This window comes from Mastomys coucha, unplaced genomic scaffold (genome assembly GCF_008632895.1).
Source record: "Mastomys coucha isolate ucsf_1 unplaced genomic scaffold, UCSF_Mcou_1 pScaffold7, whole genome shotgun sequence".
In the NCBI taxonomy this organism is placed as follows: domain Eukaryota; kingdom Metazoa; phylum Chordata; class Mammalia; order Rodentia; family Muridae; genus Mastomys; species Mastomys coucha.
In genome coordinates, this window is record NW_022196913.1 from 2,656,990 (window position 1) to 2,671,579 (window position 14,590).

The 14,590-nt window shown below is 45.6% G+C and overlaps 1 protein-coding gene across 5 annotated transcripts in view; it reads right to left on the reverse strand.

Moving 5' to 3' along the window:
* Positions 1-14,590, reverse strand: part of Camk1d (calcium/calmodulin dependent protein kinase ID) — a 509,557-nt gene that overhangs the window by 299,198 nt on the left and 195,769 nt on the right. The window contains exon 3 of one of the 5 annotated variants that reach the window (XM_031358640.1): positions 3,256-3,333. The exons of the other annotated variants lie outside the window; for them this stretch is intronic. The gene's annotated coding sequence lies outside the window, so the exon portion shown is untranslated. The remainder of the gene's footprint in view (positions 1-3,255; positions 3,334-14,590) is intronic. 5 annotated transcript variants of the gene reach the window in all.

Sequence of the window (14,590 nt, forward strand, 5' to 3'; positions counted from 1 at the left end):
CGTCTTTCTGTGTGGTGCTGAAGGCTGGGGGAGAGTCTTACCGGGTAGCCCTGCCTGGGCTGGAACTTGCTGTGTAGATATTGCTGTGTAATACCTCAAACTTTCAGTGGTATTCTGGTTCTTGCCTCCCAAATTCCTAGGTTACAGATCTGTGCCATCACACCTGGCCATCCTAATATAGAGAAGCTTTAGGAAGTCCTCAGGTTGGTCAGAAAGTAGAAAGATAAAAGGCCAAGTGAGGACTATGGCTCATTGGTAAAGCATTCTAGCAGGCAGAAGGTCTAGGGTTCCACCCCTAGCACATTCACTCATGCATACATACATAAATTCATACATGCATATACATGTTTATACATCTCATACATGTATACATGCATACATATATACATACTTATACATTCATACACACACATACACACATATATACATACATAGCTAACTAAATCCACCACCACACCCAAAAAAAGTTAGACAGCTGTATAATCTAGGAATATTTCTTTCAGGGAATGGGAAAAAGACAAGTCCCGTTAGAATTTTCTTTTCTGTGGCTGAAGTGGGCAATTTTAGACATTCCTGACAAGCAAACACCCAGCCTCCCAGTATCCTCTGGGGTATGTTCTTTCCAAGAGGAGAAAGCACGTGAGGCAGACTTAAGCCCCACATGTGGCACTGGTGTCTCCATCAGGGGAACTGTCAATATTAGTCCTGTGTGCAGCTTGTTCATCCCTCTGCTCCCGGAAACTGCTGCAGACACCTGCCAGGAGGAGGGGTTTTCCCTGGGAAATGAGCAAACACCCATCTGAGCTCCAGCAAGCTTTGTGCATACAACCTTGTCGCTCAATTGAACAAAACATGCAGATGGTCTGTTCCCAGGGTCATACCCACCCAGTGCAGGCTGCAGGGAGGACACAGAGCAGAACCACAAAAGAGCAGGACCACAGTCATAAACAAGGAGCCTGAGTTCTAGAAGATCAGCTTGTCCATAAAATAGTGACATTAGGTTTGGTGGTCATTCCAGCAATGAACTATGAGATTGCTCATGGATGCAAACAAACAAAACAAGTATTTTCAAGGTAGATTACTCCATAGGCACTAAAACCAGAGGCAGCTGTAGTAGCTATTCCTAGTTGTCAACTTGACTATATCTGGAATGAACTACAAGGTTCACCAGTGAGCCTTCTGGAGGTCCTAATCTGGAGGCTGGGAGATACAAGTTTCTGACCTGGATCTTGGTTGGCATGGAGATCTTGAGACCATAGTGGCTATGAATCCCAGAAAATTAAAACTGGGAGGTCTCTGAGTTCAAGATCATCTGGGATTAAAGGCGTGGTGACACACACCTTTAATCTGGGCCACACCTTCTGCTGGAGACTTACATAAGGACATTGGAAGAAGGAAGATTTATACTCTCTCTTCTCCACCTGCTTATCTCCTGAGATTGAGCGACTGCTAGATCCTAGGACTTCCATTCACAGCTGCTCCTGACCATTGTTGGGAGTTGGACTACAGACTGTAAGTCATCAACAAATTCCTTTACTATATAGAGACTACCATAAGTTTTGAGACTCTAGAGAACCCTGACTAATACAGCAGCTTAAGGCAGTATCTTCTTACGCCTTGATTTCTATCAACAGGCTCAAGAAGACAGCCCAGCCCATCATCTGTGTTTTGTTTTTTGGGGTTTTTTTTTTTTTTCAGAACTATGCTACCAGTAAGACCCCGCTGAGTGGGCCCAGGTTGATATCTGTACCTGTGCACTAAGGGCTTATCCTTGAGCTGAAGGAGACTGTATCTGGTTTTTCATTGCAGGTAGTTATACTGGGGCATGTCAGAGATTCTTCGTGCTTAGTGCCTTCCCTGTGTCCTTTTGCAAATGTGTGTAATTTTATAAGTTCTTTTCCATTTTAGGATGCTGAGCAAGAGTCAAAATCCTTCCAAAGATGGACAAAGTGAATCCATGAGTGATACATGAGTGAATCCATGTAAATCCATGTAGTGTGTGAAAATGCCAAGTCCAGAGTCAGTACACAGATGCATCAGCGGGCATCTGCTCTGCAGTCCCGAACGTCCCTGGCTCCATAGGTGGGTTCAGACTTCCATAGATTAGTGGTTTGGGGTTTTTTTTTTAAGTCTCTATCCACCTAGGGACACAGATTAAGTCCTCTATATTGTGGCATATTTAAATCTTCCAAAGAGTCTATTTAAATAGCATGCAAAGTAGCCACCACTCAGAGGCTCTGATACAACTGGGCCAAGCAGAGCCCAGGTGTGTGGACTTTTGACAAGCTTCCCCCAAGTGATTCTAATCTGCAGGCATCGTTGAACATCCCAAGCCTCCAGCTCTCTGAGGACATAGAAAACAGAGCTGACTCAGCATTTGAGTGAGAGCCTACTGGAGATGCTCCAATCAGTATCAAGATTCTAAGCCTTCTATGTCACACTGAACCTGCCTGTCAAGGGAACGCCCAGCATATTTACAGCCATGCAGATCACCCATGCGTTCAACTTCCACACAGTACACATGGGATGGGAGAACTGAAAGGCACGGGCCCAGACTCAAATCCTACAGGCGACAAATCCTTTCCCTCGTCAGTTTCCAAGTCTTTTCCCAGCACAGGGTCACATTTAAAGAAAGAGAAACCACGCACACTGCTGACATAAGACTTGTGATGCCTGTCTAGGCTGCTGGCCATATCCATTTGCATTCATCTGCTCCATCTTCCCTACAGGATGAATGCAGAGGACCTCTACATGGAAGTCCCCACTGAGTCCTGAGAGTGTCACTCCTCTGGCTTCCTTAGGAGTGACCTGAATTAAGGTCTCCTGTCATACATGACTCTTAAGAAGGACTGACTTACAGGGGAGCCTTACACTGTCTGCAGGACCATGAGGCCCCTTAGAAAGTACTCTGATCCTGCTTCTTCAGTGTGCACATATATGCAGTAGGTTGAATCTTGAACCCAAGACCCACAGGTTAAAGTCTGGTTTCCAGGGTGGGATTGGTTTAAAGAAAACTGCCTAGGGAGAATCCCTTCAATCATATGGCTCATGTCCTCAAAGGAAATAATGGGACCATGACTCCTGTCGCTTCTCTTCTCTTTTGCTTCCTGGTCATGAGCTGCTTGGGTGTACTCTGCTGTATACCTTCCAGGGTATGCCGCCTCACCTCGGAGCCAGAGCAGCAAGGACCATAGGTGATGGAGCCCTACAAAGCTGTGAGCTGAAATAAACCTCTGCTCGTAACAAGTTAATTACCTCAGGTATTTTGTTACAGTGAAGGAACACTGGCTGATTCACTGTGGTTGTGAAAATATTTTCAATCCTCAGACATATCTGTCAATGAAGAAAATGATTAACCATTAACCATAGCACTAGAACCACAAATTTCCCAAACCATCTCGAACTGAGGGATGGGTACCCTGAGCTGAGAGATACAAGGCCAGAATGCTGAGTGTTACACTCTGGGAACATTCAGGATTGATTTACCCACATGATTTCCATTTTAAAACTCACGGGCACTTCCTCTTTATCTTTACAATAGCAAAACATAACCACCACCACACATTCCAGTTCCTAAACAGGAAGTCTGCCCCTTGCCAGGGAGTCTAGTGGAAACCCAGGCTTGCATAGAACTTAGCAGGTGCACATGGCTACTTGGAACTACACTTACCAAAGAGTTTCCCGAGAACAAATCTAAAATGTACAAAATGTATGTAATACCAGAACACTGCTGAGAGCTGTTTTGGGCACTGGTCATTTAGAAGTCACATTGCATTCTCGGATGCCATTTCTCCACCTATTGACAAGCAAATTTGCATCTAAAAGGAGGGCGATGACTCAGAGCAACCTGTTATGGAACTAAGAACACTGGTTCAGTCACATACTGGTATCTGGTAGTTTCTCACCCATGGGCTAGATTCTAGGTTGCTACAGTTTGAATCTAGAATGTCCCTGAGGGCTCATGTGTCAAAGGCTTAGTTGCCAGCTGGGGCTTTTAGAAAGTGATAGGATTCTGAGAACTCTGGCCATATCTGTGAATTAATCCAGCGGTGGATTCCTAATTTGCTGGCATTATTAGCAGGTAGTGGCATCCAAAAGACGGGGCCTAGTTGATCACAGTTGTATTAGCTCCTCAAATAACTCACGATAAGGAATTTAGTCAAAGGTTTGGGGAAGCATTTGGAATTTTGGTTGAAACTATACAAAATGTATTTGTGCAAAGCTCTTCTATATGTGTATAAATGCATGTAAATGTAAAATTGACCATTTTAATCATTTTCCAGTCTACAGTTCAGTGGTATAAAGTACCATCCCTACCATCCATCTCCAAAACTGTTAGATAGAGTCAGAGCCAGTTAGATAGTACCTCTCAACTTCCCCCAACCCCCAGCCCCTAGTAACTATCGTGCTTCTTTGGTAGAATTTTTCAATTCTAAGCACCCTGAGCAAGTAGAATCATGTAGTATCTGTCTTATTGTGCCTGACCTATTTCATTTAGCATACAGTTTTCAAGGTTCACATGTGTCATAACAGAAATCAGAGTTGTTTTCCTTCTTAAGGCAGAGTAATCCCAGTGGATGCACATGCAAACTTTGTTTATCCTTTCAGTCATTCATGGTAACCTGGGTTGTTTTCAGCTTTGGCTAATGTCAATAATGATGTTGACTTATGGAAGGATAACCTGAGGTTCCTAAAGTTGCAAGGAAATAAGTGTTCCCTCATAAGAACAGGCAACTATCTGAAGATTTAGATCAGGATAGAACAACCACATCTATCCTGGGATGCTTGCTTGACATAATTGATTATGTCTCCATCCAGTCCTAGGCTTGGTGATAGAACCATGTAGAGCAGGACCAAGGAATGCCTTTCTCAGGCTTCCTGGGAGAAAGCCATGTTGACAGGCTCCCTGGGAAAAAGCCATGTTGAAAACCATTTGGCCTAAATGGTTTGCTGAGTGGAAGAGATGGCCAAGGCAGACGACAAAGTCTTAATTGTTAGATAAGGTTAGGAGGTGCATCTACATGCACAGAAAGGAAAGATCAGAATGAGCTGCTGCCAGAGACAGCCAGAGACAGCCAGAGACAGCCAGAGACAGGTGGGCTTAAACAGAAAATGCAGTAGGTAATCCCTAAAAGATGAAGAACTGGGAATCAAAGTAAGAGCCCAGAGGAGGGTAAACCACACGAGTTGGGGACATCGATGGACAATTTTCTATAAATAGAAACTGGTAAAAGAGCCACGGGCTCTGGGCCTCTATATAAATCAGAAAAGACTTCCTTTCTCCACAGTATCACTTGACTGAAGTTTTAAAAGGTGGATGCAGCTGCTGGCCATGAATCAACTGGCTATGTCATCTACTTGTTGTTCTCTGTCATTCCTAGAAAGGGGACAATATGATTTCCAGGGGTTACTGTGAACTAGGTGCTGAGACCCATCTTAGATTCGATATAACACATCTCAGCCTTCAGCTTCCCTCTGCCTCATTAATGGAAACAAAAAAAAAAAAAAAAAAAAAGAAAAGAAAAGAAAAAAGGAGCAAAGAGCTGAACATGGAGGCACAAACTTTGACTCTTACCTGCTGGGGCAGGAGGATTACAAGTTCAAGGCATGTCTGAACTTCAGAATGAGTTCATAGATCAGTCTGGGCAAATGGCAAGACCCTGCCTCAAAAAGGTAAAGAGAGAGAGCTGAGGAGACAGAGCAGGCATGAGGCCCTAGGTTCAATTCCCAGGACTGCCAAAAACACAAGGGGTGGGCCAGCTAGATGGCTAAGCAGGTAATGGCACCTAATAGCCTGAGTTCAATCCCCACAACCCATATGCTGAAGGAGAGAAATGAACTAATTCACACAATTTGTTCTGTTCTTTATCCTACACATGTACTGTGCCATACAAATACACATACACACACACTAAACAAACAAACAAGTGTTTTATAAACAAGGGTTTTAAAGAATGTCACTTGCTCATTGCTGACTTCATCCCTGTTTCTCAGTGAGCCCTTTGCTAAATACAAATTCTCAGAGCAGTGACCTACAGAAGGCATAATAGCATCTGATCTCACCCAGGAAACCTAAGTGCACATGACCCAAGCCCTCAAGGGCTGTTTTGGCCTCTCTGTCCCTCTAGCAAGTTCATTAGGTTGAGGAGCACATCTTGTACACAATGCATCCAAACACAGAAACATGAAGAAATGGGGCCATAAAAGATGTCCAAACTGGAGACCAGCATGGCATGCTCAGGCAGTAGCTGCCAGGCTTTCACAGCCATTTAGAAATCTAGCCTGGCCTACCAGTGACGTTTATATCTGGGTACCCGGTATTCCAACAGTTGGCCCAGTAAATCATTTCCTGGATAGATTGGTTCAGGTAACTTGAAAAGGTTCCCAGTTTTGTAGATATTTAGAGAACAGCGAGCACTGTACTAAGAGCTACAAATACAGAGGAAACCCCAAGTTGAATAGATCCCCATCCCAGGACCTCTCTGAGTGCTGGACAGGAATACAAGAGAGGGTCTGGCTCCTTCCACCCCCCGAGTGAAGTCTGCAGAGAATTTGACTCCTATATCATCTCTTCTCACCCCCATGGCACCCTCAGAGGCAACCAACATGGTCATAATCCATCTGATATTCAAGTAAAAGATGAACGAAGGCTCGGGAACTTCAGGTGGCTGACATCTCTATTCACCCAGCATATGCCAGAGCCTGTAATACACATTGACTCCGCTTTCTTCTTATCTATCACTCTTAGCCCTTCCTTTGGGAGGGAACAGAAAGTTTCCAGATACAGGCCATACACAGAGGGCTGGGCGGGAGGACTGAGGTCTCTTGCTGCCTGGCCTGCTTTGTGTTTCTTTGCTTCGGTGCATAATAGAGCATGTCATCTACAGTGATAACGCCACCCAGCCGAGGTCTAGCTTTGTCACGAGAGGCATAATTAAATCCTCATAAACCAGATACTACAACTGGCCTCTCTGCTCTCACTCTTAGGTATTCTCTGCAGCACAATTCTGCTGAGCAAGCAGGAAGGGACAGGTGTTGCTTTCAATGAACATAAAGAGCTTGCTTTGTGGACTGAGACGGACGGCTCAGCTAGGAAAAGTCTCCTCTAAGAGGTAAAGTGTCAGAGGCAGAAGTTACAGGGATGGTGGTACAGGTAACACTGAGAAGCCGCTAGGCCTTAGTGTTTGTTATAAACTATAGATGCATGATCTTAAAAACTGCACAGCAGGCTGGGCAGTGGTGGCTCACGCCTTTAATCCCAGCATTTGGGAGGTAAAGACAGGTGGATTTCTGAGTTCGAGGCCAGCCTGGTCTACAGAGTGAGTTCCAGGACAGCCAGGGCTACACAGAGAAACCCTGTCTCGAAAAACCAAAAAAAAAAAAAAAAATTGCACAGCAGGATTAATGCTGACAGACAGACAGACAGACAGTGAAGCTTTGCACACACACATACACACCCCTAGAGCAGGCCACTCAATACAAGCAACTAGCACATCTGTTACTATGTTAGAGAGAGAGATGTGCCTCAGCAAGTATAGGAAAGCACAATCCTTGTGTGGCTATTCAAGCTGTAAGATCTCTAACGTACCCACCCATGTCCCACCAGCCCGCTCTGCTGCTGACACACAGCCGAATGGCCTCAGCAGCAGCATTAACTCTCCTTGAATAAATCCCATTGTCCTAGAGTCTCTGCCCTAAGAATACAGATTATCACTGTAACAATGCCATGTAGCAGGAGAGCAAAAAAAAAAGTTCTTTAAAAAACCTTGTGTCTCTCTGTCTCTCTGTGTGTGTGTGTGTGTGTGTATGTGTGTGTGTGTGTGTGTGTGTGTGTGTGTGTGTTAGAAGTCTTCTTCAATCACTCTTCACATTTTTTTAAGGAGTATTTCTGACTGTACCTGAAGCCCCAGTGTTCCGCTAGACTGGTTGGCTAGCAGGCCCTGGGATCCAACTGTCCCTGGCTCTCAATGTCCAAGGTAAAGACACAGACTATCATATTCAGTTGTTTAGCTGGGTGCTTGGAATCTAAAGGCAGGTCCTCATGCTTTCTAGCAACCACTGTGCCTACAGGACCTAAGCTCCTAAGGAAAAGCAATATTCAAACATGATTGTCCAAACTCTGCATGGCTGGCCCAGCAGTAACAGGAAGTGTGTGTGGGGGGGGGGGGGGGTGTAGTCAAAGGCATCCGAGAAGGCAACACTCGGGTAATTCTGCATGAGATGTATTTATTCACAGGGTGGAGTCATGTGAGTAAAGTGCATTTTCTGTCTTGGGCTCAGGTCTCTGCTTGCTGATGTTCCTGCCCATTTCCCAGCAGCCCACTCTGCTTCAGCATCCTTATTCACCTGCCCACTCTGCTTCAGCATCCTTATTCACCTGCCCACTCTGCTTCAGCATCCTTTATTCACCTGCATGCTCCTTTCTCTCCTCTCCTTACCTGCTTTCTCCTCCCTTGATAAAGCAGCTAGGCTGCCAGACAGCTGTAACACATGCCAACAGGGGACTTGCACTCAGCTGTAAATCCAGCTTCCAGGAGGGGCTTTTTTTGGTTCATGCATCTCATTGAATGTATTTAAATACATTATATACTGCCCCTGGCTACACGAGGCAGAAAGAAAGGCAAGGGCTCTTTCTGAAATTCCAGCAGTAAATAGAGAAGGCACAGGTGTGTGTATGTGTGCGTGTGTGTGTGTGTGTGTGTGTGTGCGCGTGCATTCACGTGTATGTGTATCTATATGTACTTTCATGTATCCATGTAGATGTACATATGAGCACATATGCAAATACACATACACATACATATATACATTCACATGTATATACATATGCATGTGAGTGCACACACACACAATTCACTGGGTGGGCAACAGTGCAATATTGATTAAACCTGTACTAAGTGGGAAATGCATCAACGCTGGTGTTAAGGAACCCTGAGCTGGCACTCAGTTCCTCTCTGCATTGAAGATGGACTCCAAAGCGGAAAGACTGAAAATGTCACTACAGAAATAAACAGGATCTCTGATGCCACAAAACTCTAAGTCTAGGCCTGGAACCACAGAGCCACGTCCTAAGCCTGCCTCCTTTCAGATGCTGCTGGAGTCAATCTCAATACAACCTGGTCAGCACTGGAGCAGGCCACATGACCTCACACCTACCACATGAACTTGAGCTTAGGAGTTTGTACCCTGGTGACAAACTCCTCAGAATGACACCTGCCTCTGCTGCTTCAGAGAATCTTGGGCTTCCATATCCTCTTTTATAACTTGGAGATTGAGGACAGCTCCTGCCTGCAGGACATGGGAGAACATGGTATACTCTCGATACTGCTATATAAAGGTCACCTTCTGTTCACTGGGCCCTGTCATCACTTCAGCTAAGGTTAAACGCCAAACATTCCATCTCTTGGCCCCCAGTTTATGTACAGGTAAGCTGAGGAACAGGCTAACGGGCAGTGTCTCTGTCCTTCACCATGACAATAAGGCCCTTTCACTTGCCTGAGTCTCGGTATTACAGACTAGCCTTGCTCCAACCAATCCTGCTACCACTATGGGCAATTCTTCCTGAAACACTGCCTGCCCTGGCCTTCCTCTGTCCCAGAGTCTACTATGTACCCTCTTTATTTACAGTTCAGGATCCCCACTTTTCCAAGCACAACCTTCTGCTCCACTGCAGGGCACGCTTACCACCCCGCTCCCCTATACTGGCTCATCCTGGTCATGCCATGCCTCGTGGTTGCTCCAGCATCCCCTCCACTCTTCCCACATCCATGACAGCACCCACTCATCCACCATCACTCTCCTCCACTCTCCCAAGTGCTCGGAGCATCCAGTCACCCAGCATGGTATCACTCAGCAACTGTCACCAGCTGCGCAGATAAGATCAGATAGCTTTGGGCTACACGTCCTTGGGATGCACCAAGGCTTCTCAACCTCAGCACCACCAGCTGGGTCGGATAACACTGTGGGGGAAGATGCTACCTCTGCGCACTGTAGGATTTAGCAGTGCCCTTGATCTCTGCCCACTTACACAAGTAGCAATGCATACAACCACCAAATGCCCCCAAATGATACCACATGCCCATTAAAAATCCCTAGGATATACTTATACCTTTATATATGTCTTTATATATCATATGAAGTCTAGGTCAATAGATTCTAATTCCACTAAGCACCACCAGGGCAAGATTGTAGACACACTGTGAATACACGGCATGCATGGGTATATGGGAAGCAAAGATACAGGGTATGGCAAAGACCTGAGCATGGCACCCAGACTTGAGCACACACAAAAATCCTCCATGCTCTTGATAAACAACACACACAATTTCTGAATCATGGCACTATCTGGGGATCTGAGCCAGTACGCAGTGCTTTGGATATAATGAGCTCAATAAAATTTTAGAGAATGAATAATTTCTACCCCAGAGCACTATTTGTTGGAGAGAAAAAAATCATAGCTAATATAAACAGGGAGTTGCTACTGCCCACACGGGCTGGGATGAGCATATTTTAATCTTTCTTGTGCTTTCTCTCTTTGCTTATTGAACAGAATAGATGGAAGTTGAGAAGCTGTGTGCAGTCAGGGGAATGTCACATAACAAACAGGGGACTTGGAGTCAGGGGAATGTCACATAATAGACAGGAAACTTGGAGTCAGGGGACATGAAGCTTGATACCACGTGCATGGATGATTCACCCAGAGTACAAGATGCCCTAGTAAGGTTGTAGAAATCACCACCTATAGGGAAAAAAAACTTTCACAGACATTAGATAATAATAATAATAAATAAACAGCCAGCATTTTAGACTCCTCAAACTTTTCAAAAATGTGTTTTGGATGGAGCATATATTCAATACAACAGAGGATTTCAAGGTACGTGGTTTCCTTTGGGAGCTTCCATCTCCTGAACCATAGAATGAAATATCCTGCTAGCCACAGGGGTTGCTGGGGGCCTCTCTGAAGTAGTCTAAGAGAAAGTGATTGCAGGGATGGCATTTAACAATGGTACCATTTCTTCTTCTTTGTACTAATCAGAGCAATTGATAGTTCTCATCAGCAAAGCAAGAGGCGCAGAGCTTCATGCTACACTTAGTTGATCACACACACACACACACACACACACACACACACACACACACATCTTGTTGACAAATAGGAAGACTGCATATCCTCCTTGAATGGATAACCTTATCTATAAAGTGGTTCAAAGGGCTCAAAGTGTCATTTGACCAAAGTCACAAAGCAAAGGACAAACTAACTTTTCTACTGTATTTCTAACTAGGCTCCTTTCCCCATAAAATCCTCAACCATAAGAAGAGTTTAAGGCATCAACAAGGAAACATGTATAGCAATTCCAAACACACTGGCTTGCCTGCCCCTGCCAGAGCAGATTCATCCTGGGTAATGCTGAAACTCACTGGCTTCTGGGTGTGATGTGAGAAAAGGTGAGCCCAGCCAGGCGAAGTCTACAAAGTGAATAACAGTAATCCAGGTGAGAGAGAAGCCAGACAGCTTTCAGATGGGGATATGGTTCAGTTGGGAAACATGCCTGTACAAGCAAGAAGACCTGAATTTGGTCCCATAGCTTGTCTAAATAAAGAGTTGGGTATTGCTATACACTCATAATCCCAGGACCATAGAAATAGGCATACCCCTGGGGTTTGAGGGTCACCCAAATTAGCCTAATTGGGAACCCTTGGTCCCAGTAAGAGAAAAAGATGAGGTGCTAAGAAGATGCCTAAGTAGGTTGTGCAAGCTTGGTGACCTGACTTCAGATCCCCAGAACACACATAAAACCAAGACAGAATAAGAGCACTAACACCTGTAATCCCAGCACACCTACACATGGAGACTGGAAAGAAGCCAGGATAATCGCCCTCGCACAGGCCAGCGAGCCTAACAACAGCCAGGCTCTGTCTCACACAAGGCTAAAGATGAGGACAGACACCTGAGGTTGTCCTCTGATGTGCTATGGCAAATGTACACCCATGCTGTGACATGCACACCCCCACACCCTTACACTCAGGTCAAATACATTTTCTTCAGCCCTCCAGCCTTTTCACGGCCAAAACTCCAGCTTTCTGGGTACCCCAGCTCTCTGGGTACCCCAGCACAGTCACTTACTAAATGACTCACGGGGAGGTTGTCCAGTAAGTCTTTTTCTTCAAGCAGATCACAGAGAGAATCGGTGTGTCTGATCCTATGACCAGGTTCCACAATTATACACCAAGATCTTGGCAAGGATGTGCTGTTAGGTGATGGTGTCACTTTCTCCCATTAACCACCCCCTACACATACAGAGAGTTTCTTCAAAATTTACCAGCTAAAGAGCAGACATCCTGCTAATGGCTGTTTTTCAGTCCAAGGTGAGAATTATCTCCTTAAATCCATTTGAAAAACAGCCATCCTCTGTGCTCTTTCCATCACAAAACTCCAAGAGGAGCTCCTCCTGGACATCAAGTCTCCCTGCAGGGAATTCACCTTGGTGGTGGTTGGGGGGTCAGAAATCAATGCCTATACCTTGGGGCCAGCAACATCAAAGTGTTCCAGCTCTGGCCAGCCTCTCTTTCTTTATTTTTTTCCTTTCTTTCTTTTTTAGTATACATTTTCTAAAGTAACCAGAAGGTAAGAAAATCATGAAAAGTGCATATGGATTTGGATTGTGGGCAGCACAGGTAAAGTAGGGGCTCTTATCAGGATAAAGGAAGGGAGAGAGGTTCCTGGTGCTGAGCTAAGACTCACAGGCATCTGTCTCCATCTTAGACACCTGACATGGTTGCCCTACATGACCTTCCTAGTTCTTTGTTCTCAGACTGGTATTTTAAAAAAAAAAAAAAAAAAAGACAAAATACTGAGCCAGGTTTAGTATGCTCACAAGCCTGCACATCTATAGCTTCTAACCACACACACCCTCTCATCCTCCCTGTCCTTCCCGTCCTCCCCATCCTCCCCATCCTCCCCGTCCTCCCTGTCCTCCCCGTCCTCCCCATCTTCCCCATCCTCCCTGTACTCCCCATCTTCTTCGTCCTCCCTGTCCTCCCCATCTTCCTCATCCTCTCTGTCCTCCCCATCTTCCTCATCCTCTCTGTCCTCCCCATCTTCCTCATCCTCTGTCCTCCCCATCTTCCCCATCCTCCCTGTACTCCCCATCTTCTTCGTCCTCCCTGTCCTCCCCATCCTCCTCGTCCTCCCTATCTTCCCCATCCTCCCTGTCCTCCCTGTCTCCCCATCCTCCCTGTCCTCCCTGTCTCCCCATCCTCCCTGTCCTCCCCATCCTCTCCATCCTCCCCATCCTCCCTGTCCTCCTCCTCATCCCTGTCCTCCCTATCCTCCCCGTCCTCCCCATCCTCCTCATCCTCCCTATCTTCACCATCCTCCCTGTCCTCCCTATCATCCCTGTCCTCCCTGTCTCCCCATGTTCCCTGTCCTCCCTGTCCTCCCCATCCTCCCCATCTTCTCAGGCCTCCCCATCCTCCCCATCCTCTCTGTCCTCCCCACCCTCCTTATCCTCCCCATCCTCCCTATCTTCCCCATCTTCTCAGTCCTCCCCATCCTCTCTGTCCTCCCTGTCCTCCTCGACTCCTTCCCCTCTCCCTTCTTTTACTCAGTATACATGTTCCTATGACAGGCTTCATTGATGGATCCCAGCCCAGATCCTGCCCCATCCAAGCAATTCATCTGTAGTTTCTTGCCACATCCTAGGGCCAGTAAATGTAGTCAGTTCATAAATCAGGCTTTTGCAATATTGTAGACTTGTCAAACCATCAGTTGGTTTACAGAGAGACAAATTAGAATCTGTGACAGTTTGACTAACTGAATTTCAAAATTTTAAAACAAGTAATGTTTACCTCAGTTCCGAATATATGGGGCTTACTAAATATAAAGGGAACTGAAAGCCATAACAAACACAGAAAGAAATTCAACTTTTTAAATGTTACCAATGGATTGTTTATTAGTGGATCATTCCACTCTAGTTGTATATTTACAACCAAAGATTGTTATTGCCAAAAAGACTTCTACAGCTAGCTGTTCTGTAAAAGCCCTTGACTTCAGGAAAGACCCACATGACTCAGAATGGGGACCATGTTTCCCATCCTCCCTTGCAGTTAGGCTTAACTATCAGAGCTCTAACTAGTTCCAATCTCATCCCTAGTCCCTCCCTTTTTTCACTGCTAGAATGGAGGTCCCCATGTGGGGCCATGATATCAGTCAACATAGAATATAGCAATACCTAGAAGGAGTCTGCATTTGGGGAGGTGGTTCAGTTGATAACAGCATTTGCTACACAAGCCTGAGGACCTGAGTTCAAATCTCAAGCAACCATGCAAAAAAAAAATAGCTATAAACCCTAGCTCCAGGGGCATGGAAAAAGGAAAAATCCAGATGCTCACTACCTAGAGAGCCACAGAGCAGGGCACCTAATGTTCTCTGGACTCTGCTCATGGACAGTACACCACACACACACACTCACACTCACACACACATACACACACATACACACACACTCACACACACACATACACACACACTCACACACTCACACACACACACTCACACACACATACACACACACTCACACACACACACATA